The sequence below is a fragment of the Heloderma suspectum genome, chromosome 3 (assembly GCF_057233095.1).
Source record: "Heloderma suspectum isolate Gila_16-S chromosome 3, 16-S_ref, whole genome shotgun sequence".
In the NCBI taxonomy this organism is placed as follows: Eukaryota; Metazoa; Chordata; class Lepidosauria; order Squamata; family Helodermatidae; genus Heloderma; species Heloderma suspectum.
In genome coordinates this window covers 184,067,639-184,082,473 of record NC_139460.1, presented here as the reverse complement: position 1 = coordinate 184,082,473, position 14,835 = coordinate 184,067,639, and the positions used below count along the sequence as shown (strand labels likewise).

Genomic DNA, 14,835 nt, shown 5'->3' with positions numbered 1-14,835 from the left:
ACTGAATCAATACTCACTGAACACCAAGCATGAGGACTTGGAGGTTTTTTTTAATGGCACAACAAATAGAAGCATTTGGAAGAGGTAGGGGAATTCCTGAATACACCACAAGCATCCCACATTCAGTTCTTCCCTCATGGTTGGTTTTGTGTGTGTGTGTGGGGGGGGGTATCAGCCGATTCATACTATGGCCAAAGACTTGATAAAGCTGCTGTGTTTGAAACCTGGAGCAACAGACATCTCCTTCCACTCATGTATATTTGGCTAGGATCAGTGACAAGCTATCCAGCTGCAGTCTCATGTAATTGAGGACGTATTATTCTTCACAGGTTAGGGGTAGATTGGATCTACCAGGTTGGATGCTACACATCAGCCAGTCATGTCAGCTAAACTGTGTTTATCCATCTGTGGGTGGATTTTGCCTAGGATTTTTTTTTTTTTTTACTGCTGCATGGGCATACAAACATCCAAAATGCACAATGATGCATCTTTTCAACTGTAGACTGGAGGGTTCTTGGAGTGTGTACAACTACAAAAGAGAATGCTTAAATGTCAGAGTGTTTATAGGTGTGCTGGAAGCAGGAAAGCTGGCTCCCCTAAGGAGAGTCCTTAGGCCAGTTGGAGGCAGCAGGGAGCAGTAGATTCTGAGAGCTGCCATTGATCTATGGTACCCTACTAAATCATGGCTGGGAGGAGAGATGGAGAAATGGAGTGGAAGCACTCTGACCAAGGCACCTGTGGGGGGTGGCATCCATGTGGGCAAAGCATATCAGAAAGAGACACTGTCACACTCTGCTCAGGCTAACATTAAATCACAGCTGGAAGAATCAGTGCATCTTATTTTTTTATTGTGGTGAATGGTGGGTGTTCCATGCACAAATGTTCTTTGGGAGCAACAAGATTTTTTTCTGACCTCAAAATGTGTTGCCCACAGCAAGGGAAACTATAGGAAACAAAATGCCAGCCTTGAGGAAGAAGCAGCATGGCAATTGCCACAATAACAGGGAAGGGGGGCTCTGAAATAGACTTGCCCTGTGAGTAAGTTTGAAAACTTGATTTCAGAACGAATCAATAGAATGAACAGAATCAATCAGAATGAATAGAAAAAGATTGAACAAGAATGGTATTCATGGGAGGATAACCAGGAGGAAATCACTGCTCTCTAAAAAGAACATTGCTGCCCATTTGAAGTTCGCTAAAGATCACATAGATTATCCCCAAGACTTCTGGAACAATGTTCTCTGGACAGATGAGTCAAAGGTAGAACTTTTGGGCCTCAATGATAAATGTTACGTTTGGCAAAAAACAAACCCTGAGTTTGAATAGAAGAACCTCATCCCAACCGTCAAGCATGGTGGTGGGAATGTGATGGTTTGGGCCTGCTCTGCTGCCTCAGGACCTGGACGGCTTGCCATCATTGACACAACATGAATTCTGCAGTGTATCAGAAGATTCCAGAGGAGAATGTCAGGCCATCTGTCTGTGAGCTGAAGCGGAGCTGAAAGTGAGTCATGCAACAAGACAATGATCCTAAACATACAAGCAGACCTACAAAAGAATGGCTGTGGAAGAAATTCCGTGTTTTAGAATGGCCTTGTCAAAGTCCGGACCAAAGCCCCATCAAAATGTTGTGGCAGGACCGGAAGCGAGCTGTTCATGCAAGGAAGCCCTCAAATGTCACTGAGTTGAAGCAGTTGCGTAAGGAGGAATGGGCCAAAATTCCTCAAAACCTATGTGAGAGTTTTGTTACAGTTACAGGAAGTGCTTACTCGAAGTCACTGCTGCTCAAGGGGGTGACACCAGGTACTGAATCTAAAGGTTCACATACTTTTCCACACATGAATACTGAATGCTGAATCAGCTGTGGAGAAATAAATGTTGAAAAAGCATCATGTTTGTGTGTCATTTGTTTTCTCAGGTTCTCTATTGTTCTTTATCTAGGAGTATGGAGTTAGATTAAGATCTAATAACATTTTAGTGTGGAAATATTTGACAAACCTAAGGGGTTCACAAACTTTTTGTCGCCACTGTATGTGTTAATATGTTCTATATAAATGTAATTAAGAACTAGCCAATGTACTGGCCTGGTGTTCACTCTGTCTTGGTGCCACATCTGATTTTCCACCCTGACTTCGTTGTATGTTGAGGTCACTTTCCAATCACTCCATGAATAAAGGCTCCCTTTCCCTAGTCCTAATGCATGTTCCTTTGTGACTATTGTTCTGGGATTCCTCAGCAAAGTTGTACTACAACCGTGTGCTCAAAAAGATGTGTTTTTTTAGTCTTGTCCTTCTAGGCAGCCATTACTCTATGTTAATACCCACGGTTGTACTTTTGCTTGCCTGTGTGCCAGTTTCATTGATTCTATCAATATTATTTTGTAATTCTCTGTCTTCAGTGTTGACTTAGCAGGTAGTCCCTGGGCTCCAGTGTACTGAATAATAATGTAAGGGTTTTGTAATAGTCTCATGACAGCATTGAGAATTAATTTGCTTTTTTGTGACTACAGTTTATTTCATGAGGTTCATTGTGTTCAAGAAACTGTAATACAACTGTTACCTTCTTGCAGGCCATGCTACCTCCTTTGTTTGGGTGGGAGACCATACTAAAAAATTCTGTAGATAGATATGAGTGTGCATCAAGGAATATGAGCATCTTCTTCTATAATCTGCATATGCAATTTAACCTACATACATACACATGAGATCATTTGGCTCCATCATGTTGCAGTGAATACGGTGCTAACAGCAAAACGTATGCATTTCACTTGTGTGTGTGTTTATCTACATGTTATCTGATGAGTATTCTTCATACAAGAAAATGTGTAAGTCCATATTCACAGGTGCTATATTTAGCTTGATCCTGAAAGCCTCTAACTACTGACAGTAATGAGCAAAGCACTAGCCCAGTAACCTGCAGCCTACGTGATGTACTCAGGTTCCTCCCTCATATCTATAGTTTGGTGGGACTGACCTAGGTTCATGCACATAGTCAAATATTATGCGTGGTTCTTGTTGAAATAGTATGAATAGTATGAATTGCATCCGATGATGGTGAAGACGTACGTGCTGATGAATAATGATTATTTACCACTGTAAACCAAAGAGGGTATAATTGAGCAATGATAAACAGTATATTTTGTACAAGCTGACACTTGGAATTCTGTACTCATCTCTACATTGCTAGATGTGATCTTTTTACCCTATGCAGCAAGCATCTATCCACCCAGTGCCAAAAATTCACGTGGAAAACTGTTCCTTCACATGGACTGTAGTTGCTGGATTGGGACATATATGTCATATACCAAAACATAACAAAACCCTAAATGAGGACCAAATAAGATGTGACAGTAACAGCCATGATTGTTTGCACTTGTGTCTGCCCTGTTCACATATAAAGTGAGAGGTGGAAGGGTCTAATATGAACATCATAAGGGGCATGTGGGTGAGAGTGACTGAACTATCTCCCTTTACCTCCCAGTACTCTGTTGTCTCATCCACTTTTCTCCCAGTTTCACCCACTTTTGGTATCGGAGCTAGGCTGAGGTGAGGGAGACAGAAGCATTCAGCACCCCTTACCTACACAACCCTTTTAATATTAAATGTAGATCCCCGCCTGCTCTCTCTGAATTATATGAACAAGACAGACACATGAAAAATAAACTCAGCAGCCACTGTCATGTCTAGTTTGGCCCTAACAGGCTTGAAGTTAAATTCTCCCATTGTTAACAGCTGTTGCATGATATGAAAGCAACAGCAGAAATATCTGAACAGAATCTTCCAGTCTATCCAGTCCACAATCATAAGCTCTCCCAGAAGGACAAAGCTACAACATCAAGATTATTCCGTCATCCAGAAAATCTGCATAGTATTTCAAGATGGTATTTTAATAACAAAGCTCTCAGCAACAACTTCTGGATGTCTTTGCTGCCTCTTTGTTCTCTGTCATTCTTTTCTCTACCTGCTGCATTTTTTTTCTCCTGGACCTCTTCTGTGTTTGACCTTGAAAATACACAATTCTACCAAGGCCATGTTTCCACAACAATGGAAGAAGAAGCTAATGGAGGAGTACTGGATTTTTTAAAAGGAATCAGTTTTGCTGTGAGCAGGGTTTCACGAGCAGATTCTCCACAGCAGTAAAAATCGTTTCACAGAACATACTTCCTGGTGGGGGGTGGGGGTGGAGTGAACATCATCTGACTGGCAGGTCAACCTGACTGCTCAACCAATAAGAGAGGCTTTCCCCCTCCTCCCCTTTCTCCTTTCCCCTGAAAGTCCAGGGGCTTTCCACCTGCATTTCAGGAGCAAGTTTCATTGAGAACAAGGGGAGTTACTTCTGAGGAGACACTAATGGGTTTGTTGTGGGAAAGAAATGGCTACCAGCCCCCATTTTAATGCACAAGATCTCTATAAGGGAGCTGTGATGTAGTTACTTCCTAAGGCAATGAATCGGAGCCTCGAGATCGCACTTAATCACTTAATCGCACTTACAGAATTGGACTTTAACACGTGCCGTGTGAATTGATGGGCTTCGCTGTTATTTCCGTGGTCACTGAGAGGGCAAGCCTCATTCAGTACAATGGGAGGAAACACCCCTTGACCAGGGTCACAGTGAAAGGCACACCCCTGGGCATGGCTAGCATACCCTAGCTAAATGCGTGGGTTGGGGCGCACAACAACTATACCAGGGAGAACCTGACTTAAGGAAAAGAATCGGACTTTAAGCAGTCTCAGGAAATCTGGTTTTTCCGTGAAATGCTCCAGGGTGGCTGCTGGATGGCCACAACATCATGTATCCCTAACGACCTCAACACACAGCCGGCTCGGAGTAAATCGCTGGTGAAAACACTGCCCAAGAAGGCTGTACTTTCTCCACCTGTCACCCTCTCCATGTCCCACTTCACCATCCATTTAGGGGTGGCAACTTCTAAGGGAAGTTAAAAAAGGAAAGGAGGTTGGCTTTAAAATAATTGGAGACTGTTAAATGGAAGAGCCTAGCATATCACTCTGGTAATGGAAATAAATTCTGTTGTATTTGCATTTTAATTTCCACATAAACAAAGGCTCAGAGTGTGCCTTCTTCAGCAGAATTGGAGGTTGGAATTTAATTAGAAATGAAAAGTTTATAGGGTCCTCTTTAATGCGATTAATGCACAGTTAACATTTATCACATACATATGCTCGAGTTGCCTTTTCTAAGCAGCCACAGGCCATGAAATGAATTTCTTTTCAGTATTTTGAGACCTTATGAATGAGGCTGCCCACCCTCCTGTGGGGCTGTTCAAGGCACACCCTCCTGCCAGCCTGGCAAACTGCAGGAGGCTCTCAGGTTCCAAGGACTCTAGTTGTTACATCATACTACCATTGGGTGTGGGGAGTTAGATGGGCAAGGATAGTCAACCAGTTCAAGTCAGCACAGTCAAGTCACAGTCTGTGAATCAAAGGGTCTTGGGGGCACACACCCTTTAATCAAGTTTGATCTTTCTCTCTCCTCAGTCTTCATTTATAATCAGACAATTAATATTCTAACCTCTATACATATTTAAATAAATTAGCTATGCCAGTGAGCTTACCTACAAGGCAGTGGTCATTTGACAACTATAGAATGAGGACTGTGCATTCCTTCCTGAACCCTGCCATATAATCATTGAGTGGCTCCCCAAGCCTGCTTCTGTGTCTGTTAATCTGGAGGAACAGGCCTAAATAAGAGCATCTAGCCAAAATTAAAGCTGAAATGAATTTGCCTTCAAAAATGTCTCCTTTGCAGAATTTGTAGGATATTCTCTATATACCAAATATTTACCAAATATTTGATGTCTACATTTGTCACCCTACTGTATTTGATTTCAATAGCTGATACCTTTGATATTTGGCAATATTTGATAGTTGACATGTAATGGTCTTTAGTTTTTTTCAGTACTGATAACTGATATACAATGATATATTACAGTTGTTTTCAACCTTTCTACTTTGGGGAGAATGCTAATCTGTCAAAGAAGCCCTATACATTGATCATGGAATCATTGTACATGGCAAAGGATTCTGGGGCACGTCCTAGGGTGCATAGTCAGCTCATATGGGGCACTACTGGGTTTCACCCATTGTGGACTGAGAATGTGCCGCCAAACACACTCAGCATTCCATTGGCTACACATTGTAGATCAGGGGTGTTGAACCTTTTTCAGCCCAAGTGCCAAACTCTATTTTAGAAAAACTTTCAGGTAGTACATTCCAGTGGTGGGCAAGGCTGAAGGCAAAAGGGGCAGGGCCAAAATAACCAAAAATGCCAGCCTATTTTAGCTTAAAGCTCTTCCTGCCAGTATCTGAGCCTTGGGAGAGCTATTTCAACCTTTTAGAATGGGAAAAAACTGTACAAAAGCCAGGAAATCTGATTGGTGTTCAGGGGAAAGGGGTGGAACCATGGGAAGTGGGGGCCATCTGGGGAATCCAGGAGGGCCAGATTTGGCCCCCAACCTAAATTTCTACACCCCTGCTATAGATGGGCATAAGAAGTGTTGGCAAGTTGTCTTTCAGGGAAGCCTGTATGCCATTACTAATCTTCTCATTGAAGAACCCCTGTTAAGCTTCCATGGAACTCAGGATTCTCTGGAACAGAGTTTGACAACCACTTGGTCTTTGATGGCTGGTCATCAGTTTTATATGACAGCACTTGTCAGATAACATGAAAAAGTAATAGTATTCAACAAAAACAAAGAAGAGTTTTGTGGCAACTTAAAGACTAATAGATTTATTGTGAGCTTTCCTCAGACTGGAGCTCATTGTCAGATGTACTTCATGCATCTTATTAAGTGAGTTCTAATCCACAAAAGCTTCTGTCACAGTGATCCTGTCAGGTGACACAAGACTCTTTGTTGCTTTTTCTGCTACAGACTCACAAAGCTATGTCTCTAATATTTCACAATTGATAGTTTATGAGTTTTAATATCTGCAAAACTGCCAATATTGAAACAATCAGGAAATGCTAACAAACCTAAAGCTGACAGGAGCTGGGGAACATTTGGTTCACGAAAAATCATCCCTTTGAGACGCGGGTGAAAAACATTCCTTGCCCAAATGACAAACTGAAAATTTTAAAAAAATCACCAGGTCTATCCAGATGGTATTCATCTGAGAGTTCTTAAACAACTCAAATGTGAAATTGCAGACTTGACAAAAATATGTAAACACACCCAGATGGGAGCAAAGTCAGGACTTTCAGTTGTAATTCAAGGGGTTTGACAAAAGTGGGGCACTAACCATTCAGGAAGTACAACCAGTGGAATACGCACACACCCATCATTGGTGGCTCATAAGTAATGGAACAAACCAACATTATTTCAAACTTAAGGATCGCCTTTAATACCTGGATGAAAATCCTTTGCAGTCAATGACTGCCTGAAGTCTGGAACCGATGGACATGACCAAATGCTGAGTTTCCTCCCTCAAGATGCTTTGCCAGGCCTTTACTGCAGCTGCCTTCAGCTGCTGCTTGTTTGTGGGTCTTTCTGCCTTCAGTCTTGTCTTCAGGAAGTGAAAAGCATGCTCTATTGGGTGGAGATCAGGTTACTGACTTGAAGAACATCCCACTTCTTTGCCTGGAGAAACTCTTGGGTTGCTTTTGCTGTATGTCTGGGGTCATTATCCATCTGCAATATGAAGCGGCGTCCTATCAGTTTGGCAGCATTCAGCTGAATCTGAGCAGAAAGTATAGCCCTATACACTTCAGAATTCATCCTGCTGCTTTGATCAGTAGTCAGGTCATCGATAAACACCAGTGATCCGGTTCCATTGGCAGCCATACATGCTCATGCCATAACACTGCCTCCACCATGTTTGACAGATGATGTGGTATGCTTCGGATCATGAGCTGTTCCTTTCCTTCTCCATACGTTTCTCTTCCCATCATTCTGATACAAGTTAATCTTGGTTTTATTAGTCCGAAGAATCTTATTCCAGAACTGGGCAGGCTTTTTAGGTGTTTGCTGGCAAAAGCTAATCTGGCCTGTCTGTTCTTGAGCTTTACCAGTGGTTTGCACCTTGTTGTGAAGCCTCTGTATTTACATTCATAAAGCTGTCTCTTGATTGTAGATGTTAACAATGACATGCCTACCTCCTCAAGAGCGTTCTTGACCTGGCTAGATGATGTGAAAGGGTTCCTCTTCACCATGAGCAGAATTCTGTGGTCATCCACTGTAGTTGTCTTCCGTGGTCTTCCAGGGCTTTTGCTGTTGCTGAGCTTGCCAGTTAATTCCTTCTTTTTCAGGATGTTCCAAACTGTTGTGTTGGCCACTCCCAATATTTTTGCTATCTCTCTGATGGGTTTATGTTGTTTCCTCAGCCTATTGATGGCCTCCTTCACTCGCATGGACACCTCTTTGGACCTCATGTTGGGAGTTCCAGTGAACAGCTACCAAATGCAAATGTAACACTCAGAACCACCTCCAGGGCTTTTATCTGCTTAATTGGTCATGGGGTACTCAGGAAACAGGCCACACCTGGCCATGCAGCTGCTTGTCAGCCACTCGTTCCATTACTTATGAGCCACCAACGATGGGTGGTATGCCACTGGCTGTACTTCCTGAATGGTTAGTAGGGATGTCAGAGAATTTCACCACGAATCTCAGAGAGGCCGAATGCCAGCACATTCGGCCCCCCGAAATTGGTGGGGAAACGGTCTGCCACCCCCCCGGGACGGGACTTACCTTGTGCGAATGTCCCCGGCAGTGGCAGCTCCAGCGGTGGTGCGGCGGCGGCCGGTCTTCCGACCGGCCGCCGCCGCTGCCATTTCCAAGTTTAAAAAAACGTGATAGGCTACGTAAAGATTTACGTAGACTATGGCGAAAATAAGGGGAACGCTATTTGCGTTCCCCTTATTTTCGCCGTAGTCTACATAAATGTTTACGTAGACTACATGTGCCAAAATAAGGAACGCAAATGGCGGCGCCCATGGGCGCCGCCATTTGCGTACGTGCGGTTTTGTTTTGTTTTTTTCACTCAGCCATGATAGGCTACGTAAACATTTATGTAGCCTATCACGGCTGACTGCAGGGACGCAAATTGCGTCCCGGCTGGCCAGGATTCACAGCGGGAGGGATGGGGCGCCTCCCCCCCGGCCAGAATTTCGGTGGGGAGGGATGGGGCGCCTCCCCCCCGGCCAGAATTTCGGGGGGAGGGACGGGGCGCCTCCCACCCCCAGCCAGAATTTCGGGGGGAGGGACGGAGCGCCTCACCCCCACCGCGAATCAAGTTTAGTGAAAGGTAAGGGACTTTCGTACATCCCTACTGCCCCACTTTTGTCAAGCCCCTTGAATTACAGCTGACAGTCCTGACTTTACACCCATCTGGGTGTGTTTCCTTTCAACTTCAATGTGGTGGTGTACAGAGGCCAACTGTCAAAACAGTTATCCTTGTTCCAATATTTCTGGCCCTGACCGTAGGTTCTGCAAGAGTAAGTCCTATCTCACTAACCTTTTAGAGTTCTTTGAAAGTGTTAACAAGCATGTGGATAAAGGTGATCTGGTGACATTGTTTACTTGAACTTTCACAAGCCTTTTGACACCTCCTCACCAAAGACTCCTGAACAAACTAAGCCCCATGGGATAAGGGGAGAGCTCATCGTATGGATCAGTAAAACTAGTTAAAGAACAGAAAGCTGAGCATAGAAATAAATAGACAGTTCTCACAACAGAGGGATGCAAACAGTGGGGTCCCCCAAGGATCTATATTGGGACCTGTGCTTTTTAACTTGTTAATAAATGATCTGGAGATCAGGGTGAGTAGTGAGGTGGCCACATTTGCTGAGGACACCAAATTTAGGGTGGTTAGAACAAAATGGGACAGTGAAGAGCTCCAAAAGGATCCAAACTGGAGGAATGAGCATTAAAATGGCAAATGAGGTTCAATGTAAGCAAGGGTAAAGTGATGCACCTTGGGGCAAAAAATCCTAACCACATATAGAGTGATGGGGTCTGAGCTAGTGGTGACTGACCAGGAAAGAGATCATGGTGTTGTAATGGATAACTCAATGAAACATCAGTCCAGTGTATGGCCCAAATAGAATTATAGAGTAGGGTAGGAAGGGGCCTACAAGACCACTGAGTCCAACCCCCTGCTCAGTGCAGGAATCCAAGACAAAGCATCCCTGACAAGTGGCTGTCCAGCTTCATCTTGAATGCCTCCAGTGTGGGAGAGCCCACTACTGCCCTAGGTACTTGGTTTCATTATTATATTGTTCTAACAGTCAGGAACTTTTTCCTGATGTTCAGCCGGAATCTGGCTTCCTGTAACTTGAGACCATTATTCCGTGTCCTAATAATTTAAACGGGTTTGAAGAATATCTGCTAAAGAGTTAGAAGTCTAGTGTTCGTCCTGTACGTCTCTGTACATTTTGCTGTGCTCAAAATTCTCAGTCGTATTCCCTGATAAATTAGTTAGCTGTGGAATTAGCCAGTGATCCGTGTAACTTATGGGGCTTTATTTTCCTGTTTCAGAAAGGTGGCTTGTACACCTTTCTAACCTCAACATAATTTGTGTCCTCTGATATTCCTTTTGTATGCACTACATCATTTGGCCACTCTCTATTTATGCTTATAAAATCTATTCCTGCCTTACCAGTCAGAAATCCTCCTGCAATTCCCACCCCCACCCCACCCACCCCCAAATATATCCTGCAGCCCCTTCTAATGCCATAAAAGTTTCTGGTGAAAAGATTTCACTGATCTTATAAATGCCCATTACCACTGAAAAGATACATTGAACATTGCCTGCCTTTTCCCACTATAATTTTATATCTGAGGGATAAGTTGTAAGAAAGGAGGGAGCAGGAGGCTGAATCCAGTTCTTGACTATCTCCCTCCATTTCAGGGTAAGCAGGGACAAACATGGCACTTGCAGAGTCCTCTGCAGCAAGATCATTCTCCACCACTGTCTAGGTGACACTGTGGGAGGGGGGGAGAGACAGTGAGTATGTATGAAGGAAACAAAGGTATTGCAACTGTACACTATTGGGCCAGATTTATTGCCAGTGCATCAGCCATGCAGGAGTGGGAGGACTGTAAGACAGAACTGGAGCTAGAACAACATGAGCCTTCTGTGTTGATCATCTCCAGTTTGCTACAGCCCTAGACACCCAAGGAGAAGAGAAATGGAATGACAATTCTGGCAGGCATGAAGGTACTTTTGGCTCCTTCATAAGGTTTGGTCATAAAACCAGTTGTCTTCCAAGGTCAAATACCAAGGTGAATTCTCTCTCACTTTATCATGAGGTGTTTAATTACACACTATACACCATTGTAGGGGGTTCAGATTACCACTTTCACACATTCAAATAATGTTTTTGACCTGCTAAAAGCATGATCAGCAATACGCTTTAGTGCTCACCCTAAAAACCAAGAATGGTAGCCCACTATGTGAAAAGGACAGCCTCCCAGTATCCATGGAGCCTCTCCACATGATTGAGAATTCTGATTTTCCAACTCAACTCTTTATGACTTCCAGTTGTTTTTATATCTGCTTTTTCTAGCTGTTTTCATATTAGAATGTTAAATATTTATATTAAAGATACAACAGAGGGAAAATAATAGGATTCCATGACCAGTTTACAAAAGTCCAAAAGGCGTTTATTTTTCTGAAATTTTAACAGAGTCTAAATTGGCAAAAGGAAAAAACTGGAGGCATATTATGGGTGCACAAAAAATGGGCACAAACAAGTGAAAACTACACTTCAAGGGAACATCTCTAAACTGTGATATCTTGGCCATTTCTTAGCTTTAAACGTCTTAGAATTTGGCCATCTTATGGCTTTCACTATGGAGATTCTCTGTTCAAGATTTCATTAAGCTGAAACATGTAAGTCCTATTTAGGCATTATAAAATTTAAGCATGGAGGGGATACGGGGAAATGTGCACTATCCCCAACTCTTCCACTCCCAACCTCCCCTTGTTGATGGGGGCAGTATTAAGAAAGCTTGTAACTGCATTTGGCTTAACACAGGTACATGTCTGCATAATGGTAACCTTTATTATGCAGGGCTCTTGATCACATGGGGGACTGTAAGAGCTTTTCATCACAGAACTGAGATCCAAGCACTACATGAGGAGTGTTTCCTCTGGGTGACCCTATGGTATAGCAGAATAGCACAAATACACAATTTAAAAAGCATTTTCTTTCAGTTTTACAATTAAATACCACACTTCACTTGCTCTAAAAAACCTAGCTGAAAGTGGTCTTTAGACACAGAAGCAAAACTGGAGGGTCACAACGTAGTCTAAAGAACCCGTCAACAACCGTGACTAGGGAATGATGAACGCACAATAAATGTTGAATACAGTTACAGCCTCTCTTCAGATATTCCTGTTCAACCCGGGAAGGTTGAGGTGGACAGGGCAGGGTGGGAATGCATGTCCCCTCCAATACTATAACCCCTGAATAGGGCTATAGTCTTGACTTTATTATGATGAGAGTGTTCAGACATTATCATCCGCTTAAACAACTGTGACAGAGAAATCAGAATGCCATACCTTTGGAAATTATTGCTAATAACCAATAATTTAAACACCTACGAACAGTTATAATCAGAAACCATCCTGAAAAAGCTTGTATTGTCTTTCTTCTGATGATAGATCTTTCCTCAAGCTATGAACATTGCATTTTGTTAACTTTAACATTGTTAACTTTAACATGATCAGGGAAAGCAACAAGTATTTTTTATATCTCTGCTTATGTTTGATTATCCCCCTTGCTGGAAGGACATGAACACAGCAGGTACTGAATGTGTTATTTCAGGTATTGTATTGACACTTGAAGGGTTTCATACCATGATGAATTGGGGGGGGGGGATCCACTGCTGACATCATAGATGGTACCAGTCTAATAACAACCATTTTGAGCAAATAACACAGTCCCTAACAGAATCTCTCACTTATGTGGAGAAAAAGGCATTTTCAAGGGGAGTTTTGATGACATTTTATTGTTGGTTCTGCTCTAAATTCTCTGCTTATTTCAGAAGTCTACCAGGGAAATTATTCAGAAACAAGTGTGGGTCATGACTTTACAAGAGATAAATGAATGGAAGTATGTTTTCAATAAGGTGATACCAAAGGGTGCAGCTTTTGACCTGGATGCCACTGACTACTATTAATGAAACTGCAAATTATCATCATCATCATCATCAGGTTTTACCCACTAATTTTACAAGCAGAAGGAAGTATATGCAACTGATCGTTCTCTCCACTGTATTCCCCTCACCCCTGCCTCTCTGTTATGAATGGATGCAGTGGGAGAAGGAAAGGGTCCAAAATCGGGTGAAGGCACTTCGTGTGAGACATCTCTGCCTAATTTAGGTGATCGCTCCTCCTCAGGAGCGGAGCTCATAGTGTTCAGGAGAGCCCCCTGGCCCTCTGGGAAGGCTTTTCTTGGGTGCAGAGAGCTGAAAGCAAGGAGAAAGACTGGTTGTCCAAGCTTCTTCTTCTTGGAAACCCACTGCATACATACTATAATATGTAACAATCATTTATGAAGCAACTAAAAAATTCTAGACACAGTACATTTAAAAAAACAACAAGAAGAAGTCATTCCCTGCCCACAGGCTTACAATCTAATAGACAGGACACAAGGGAAAAGGGAGACGAAAACAGACAAACTTCAATGAAATGTAATAATGGGACTCTAGTATATGGACTTGGTAACCATCTCACAACTCTTGAACAAAAGGCTGAACAAATGGGACTATGGAGTTGTGCTTTAAAGCTGTTTCACAAACACTACCTTTTTGCAGCTCTGGTTACTATATCATGCAAATCCTCTTCAAAACAGGAACAAACTTCAAGAAACCCATCCTGGTGTCTAAACATTATTTGAAAATGGACTACATGTCATATGACAATCAGATAGGTATTGTCTCTTCCAGTCAAGTTGAAGAACAACTTGTTGAAAAGACTGAAAATGGGGGAAATTGACAAGGGTAGTGGCATGACAGAAATGTGATATTCATTATGGGTGCTGTCACATCCAGTTTGCTCTGAAATTAATATTTTAGTGGAAGATATAACAAAGGTATGGTATGGAATCAGTGAACATCATAAGGAAGCTACTGGTGCTAGGGAACAGTGGGACATAAAGGACACAACAATGATGTTCAACTACCACCCAAAAAAAACTACTTTTAAAGGCAACTCTCAATTAAGGAACACTGTCAAAAGTATGGTGGCAATTAATACTGCTAAAGCAAAGGAAGCTGGAAACAGAAACTTCAATAGCTAAGTCCATAACAGAGTTTTCATTGTCTTTAGTTATGAAAGTGGTCCTCCAGTCAAGGCAATTACACATATCAAGCAACATTGAATGAGAGGGTGTAAAGTCTTAAAGTCAACAGATGAAATTTAAGAGAGAAGAATATTTGGCTTGTAAGCAAAACACAACATGATTTCTGAAAGCACTGGTTGCACACTTTCATGAAGGAGAATTCACTTGTCATTCAAGGTCCAACTGATGTTGATGCAGAATTCTGAATTCATTACAATTCTTTCAGCAAATGATAATGCCTAAACATTCTAATCATAATTTAATCAAGACTGTCCGGTCGGAGCCAATGTCACCCTCGCAGCAATCCGCGGAGCCTCTGTACGACACTGTCTCAAACAGCTTTTTAAAAGGTTGAAAAACCTTTTCATCTCTCCCCTGGAATTAAAAGGGGAGGCAGGAACAGCATCTGGATGAAGTTTTGGAAGAATAGTCCTCTGTGCGAATTAGCAGGGGGGCTGGGCTCCAAGATTAGCCTGCCAGAGCTTAATCATCGCTCAAAGTTGTTTTGAACCTCCTATCTAATTAGGAGAAATC

At 42.6% G+C, this 14,835-nt stretch overlaps 1 protein-coding gene across 1 annotated transcript in view; it reads right to left on the bottom strand.

The window, feature by feature from the left end:
- PAX2 (paired box 2) overlaps positions 1-14,835 on the bottom strand; it is a 234,020-nt gene that overhangs the window by 168,024 nt on the left and 51,161 nt on the right. The window lies entirely within an intron of this gene.